The following is a 5,000-nucleotide window of genomic DNA, read 5'->3' as shown; positions in this document are numbered from 1 at the left end:
TTTTTTTTTTTTTCATCGGGCTTACCCGCGGCTGAGAAGGGACGTGGTCGTCCTCGATAGCGGGGCTACCGCATGCGATGGGAAAAAATTTTTTTTTTTTTTTTTTTTTTTTTCATCGGGCTTACCCGCGGCTGAGAAGGGACGTGGTCGTCCTCGATAGCGGGGCTACCGCATGCGATGGGAAAAAATTTTTTTTTTTTTTTTTTTTTTTTTTTTCATCGGGCTTACCCGCGGCTGAGAAGGGACGTGGTCGTCCTCGATAGCGGGGCTACCGCATGCGATGGGGAAAAAAAAAATTTTTTTTTTTTTTTTTTTTTTTTTTTCAGCGGGCTTACCCGCGGCTGAGAAGGTACCGCGGGGTATCATCGTACGTGGTCGACCCGATAGCGGGCTACCGCGGGTAAAGGGACGTCGACGGCCTCGGTAGCGAGCTACCGCGGGTCTCATCGTACGTGGTCGACCCGATAGCGGGCTACCGCGGGTAAAGGGACGTCGACGGCCTCGGTAGCGAGCTACCGCGGGTCTCATCGTACGTGGTCGACCCCGATAGCGGGCTATCGCAGGTAAAGGGACGTCGACGGCCGTGCTAGCGGGCTACCGCGGATATCATCGTACGCGGTCGACCCGATAGCGGGCTACCGCGGGTAAAGGGACGTGGACGGCCGTGCTAGCGGGCTACCGCGGGTCTCATCGTACGTGGTCGACCCGATAGCGAGCTACCGCGGGTAAAGGGACGTGGACGGCCGTGCTAGCGGGCTACCGCGGGTCTCATCGTACGTGGTCGACCCGATAGCGGGCTATCGCGGGTAAAGGGACGTGGACGGCCGTGCTAGCGGGCTACCGCGGGTCTCATCGTACGTGGTCGACCCGATAGCGGGCTATCGCAGGTAAAGGGACGTCGACGGCCGTGCTAGCGGGCTACCGCGGATATCATCGTACGCGGTCGACCCGATAGCGGGCTACCGCGGGTAAAGGGACGTGGACGGCCGTGCTAGCGGGCTACCGCGGGTCTCATCGTACGTGGTCGACCCGATAGCGGGCTACCGCGGGTAAAGGGACGTGGGACGGCCGTGCTAGCGGGCTACCGCGGGTCTCATCGTACGTGGTCGACCCGATAGCGGGCTACCGCGGGTAAAGGGACGTGGACGGCCGTGCTAGCGGGCTACCGCGGGTCTCATCGTACGCGGTCGACCCGATAGCGGGCTACCGCGGGTAAAGGGACGTGGACGGCCGTGCTAGCGGGCTACCGCGGGTCTCATCGTACGTGGTCGACCCGATAGCGAGCTACCGCGGGTAAAGGGACGTGGACGGCCGTGCTAGCGGGCTACCGCGGGTCTCATCGTACGTGGTCGACCCGATAGCGGGCTATCGCGGGTAAAGGGACGTGGACGGCCGTGCTAGCGGGCTACCGCGGGTCTCATCGTACGTGGTCGACCCGATAGCGAGCTTCCGCGGGTAAAGGGACGTGGACGGCCGTGCTAGCGGGCTACCGCGGGTCTCATCGTACGTGGTCGACCCGATAGCGAGCTACCGCGGGTAAAGGGACGTGGACGGCCTCGGTAGCGAGCTACCGCGGGTATCATCGTACGTGGTCGACCCGATAGCGGGCTATCGCAGGTAAAGGGACGTGGACGGCCGTGCTAGCGGGCTACCGCGGGTCTCATCGTACGTGGTCGACCCGATAGCGAGCTACCGCGGGTAAAGGGACGTGGACGGCCCCGGTAGCGAGCTACCGCGGGTAAAGGGACGTGGACGGCCGTGCTAACGGGCTACCGCGGGTATCATCGTACGTGGTCGACCCGATAGCGGGCTACGGCAGGCAAAGGAACGTCGACGGCCTCGGTAGCCAGCTACCGCGGGTAAGGAGGGACGTGGTCGACCCGATAGCGGGCTACGGCCGGCAAAGGATCATCGACGGCCTCGGTAGCGAGCTACCGCGGGTAAGAAGGGGACGTGGTCGACCCGATAGCGGGCTATCGCAGGCAAAGGAACGTCGACGGCCTCGGTAGCCAGCTACCGCGGGTAAGGAGGGACGTGGTCGACCCGATAGCGGGCTACGGCAGGCAAAGGTACGTCGACGGCCTCGGTAGCCAGCTACCGCGGGTAAGGAGGGACGTGGTCGACCCGATAGCGGTCTACCGCAGGCAAAGGTACGTCGACGGCCTCGGTAGCCAGCTACCGCGGGTAAGGAGGGACGTGGTCGACCCGATAGCGGGCTACCGCCGGCAAAGGTACGTCGACGGCCTCGGTAGCGAGCTACCGCGGGTAAGAAGGGGACGTGGTCGACCCGATAGCGGGCTATCGCAGGCAAAGGAACGTCGACGGCCTCGGTAGCCAGCTACCGCGGGTAAGGAGGGACGTGGTCGACCCGATAGCGGGCTACGGCAGGCAAAGGTACGTCGACGGCCTCGGTAGCCAGCTACCGCGGGTAAGGAGGGACGTGGTCGACCCGATAGCGGTCTACCGCAGGCAAAGGTACGTCGACGGCCTCGGTAGCCAGCTACCGCGGGTAAGGAGGGACGTGGTCGACCCGATAGCGGGCTACCGCAGGCAAAGGTACGTCGACGGCCTCGGTAGCCAGCTACCGCGGGTAAGGAGGGACGTGGTCGACCCGATAGCGGGCTACCGCAGGCAAAGGTACGTCGACGGCCTCGGTAGCCAGCTACCGCGGGTAAGGAGGGACGTGGTCGACCTGATAGCGGTCTACCGCAGGTAAAGGTACGTCGACGGCCTCGGTAGCCAGCTACCGCGGGTAAGAAGGGGACGTGGTCGACCTGTCAGCGGGCTACCACGAGAAAGGTACGTGGACGGACGGCCTGTTAGCGGGCTACCACGAGGAAGGTACGTGGACGGCCTGTTAGCGGGCTACCACGAGGAAGGTACGTGGACGGCCTGTTAGAGGGGGTACCACGGGCTTATGCGGGGTCTTCACGTATCTACCTACCCGCGGTAGCCCGGTAAAGGCCGACCACGTACCTTTGCCTGCGGTAGAGACCCGTGATCGCCCGGTACCAGACGGGTACCACGGGCTTATGCGGGTCTTCACGTATCTACCTACCCGCGGTAGCCCGGTAAAGGCCGACCACGTACCTTTGCCTGCGGTAGAGACCCGTGATCGCCCGGTACCAGACGGGTACCACGGGCTTATGCGGGTCTTCACGTATCTACCTACCCGCGGTAGCCCGGTAAAGGCCGACCACGTACCTTTGCCTGCGGTAGAGACCCGTGATCGCCCGGTACCAGACGGGTACCACGGGCTTATGCGGGTCTTCACGTATCTACCTACCCGCGGTAGCCCGGTAAAGGCCGACCACGTACCTTTGCCTGCGGTAGAGACCCGTGATCGCCCGGTACCAGACGGGTACCACGGGCTTATGCGGGGTCTTCACGTATCTACCTACCCGCGGTAGCCCGGTAAAGGCCGACCACGTACCTTTGCCTGCGGTAGAGACCCGTGATCGCCCGGTACCAGACGGGTACCACGGGCTTATGCGGGGTCTTCACGTATCTACCTACCCGCGGTAGCCCGGTAAAGGCCGACCACGTACCTTTGCCTGCGGTAGAGACCCGTGATCGCCCGGTACCAGACGGGTACCACGGGCTTATGCGGGGTCTTCACGTATCTACCTACCCGCGGTAGCCCGGTAAAGGCCGACCACGTACCTTTGCCTGCGGTAGAGACCCGTGATCGCCCGGTACCAGACGGGTACCACGGGCTTATGCGGGTCTTCACGTATCTACCTACCCGCGGTAGCCCGGTAAAGGCCGACCACGTACCTTTGCCTGCGGTAGAGACCCGTGATCGCCCGGTACCAGACAGGCCGACCACGTACCTACACGTATCGAGGAATAATGCCAGCCTGGGTCCTGACACGGCCTAAGTAACAGGCTAGGGTTAGGGTTAGGGTTAGGGTTAGGGTTAGGGTTAGGGTTAGGGTTAGGGTTAGGGTTAGGGTTAGGGTTAGGGTTAGGTTAGGGTTAGGGTTAGGGTTAGGGTTAGGGTTAGGGTTAGGGTTAGGGTTAGGTTAGGCATCGTCAAGAGGCGGCTTAGGGTTAGGGTGTACGATGCCTGCCTTCGTTACGTTACGTTACATGAAATGTGATCGTTTCATCGAGAGACCTGCTGTACTATTCTTACGTGCGGCTTCCCGATGAAAAATTGTCAACCTGTAACACTTTTTGACTAGGCTATGGCTTTGGCTGGCCGCCGATGGTCGAGAGACCCGCGGTAACCTGTCCGCGTCTAACGTGCGACATCCCGATGAAAATCTCACCCACGTAAAAAATATTTACCGAGGGTATTGTTTGCCGGCCTGAATGGTCGAGAGACCCGCGGTAGCTCGCCTGCGTCTAACGTGCGGCTTCCCGATGAAAATGTAACCCACGTGAAATTTTTTTACCGACGGTATAGTTTGAAGGTCTCGATGGTCGAGAGACCCGCGGTAGCCTGTCCGCATCTAACGTGCGGCTTCCCGATGAAAATTTCACCCTTCTAAAAAATTGTTACCGAGGGTATAGTTTGACGGCTCGATGGTCGAGAGACCCGCGGTAGCCTGCCTGCGTCTTACGTGCGGCTTCCCGATGAAAATTTCACCCTTGTAAAAATTTTTTACCGAGGGTATAGTTTGAAGGCCTCGATGGTCGAGAGACCCGCGGTAGCCTGTCCGCATCTAACGTGCGGCTTTCCGATGAACCTTTCAGCCTTGTAAAATTTTTTTTACCGAGGGTACAGTCAGACGGCTTCGATGGATGGTCGAGAGACCCGCGGTAGCCTGCCTGCGTCTAACGTACGGCTTCTCGATGAACAGTTCAGCCTTGTAAAATTTTTTTTACCGAGGGTACAGTCAGACGGCTTCGATGGATGGTCGAGAGACCCGCGGTAGCCTGTCCGCATCTAACGTGCGGCTTTCCGATGAACCTTTCAGCCTTGTAAAATTTTTTTACCGAGGGTACAGTCAGACGGCTTCGATGGATGGTCGAGAGACCCGCGGTAGCCTGCC

This window comes from Mytilus trossulus, unplaced genomic scaffold (genome assembly GCF_036588685.1).
Source record: "Mytilus trossulus isolate FHL-02 unplaced genomic scaffold, PNRI_Mtr1.1.1.hap1 h1tg001334l__unscaffolded, whole genome shotgun sequence".
NCBI lineage: Eukaryota > Metazoa > Mollusca > Bivalvia > Mytilida > Mytilidae > Mytilus > Mytilus trossulus.
Note: the sequence above shows the minus strand (reverse complement) of the source record.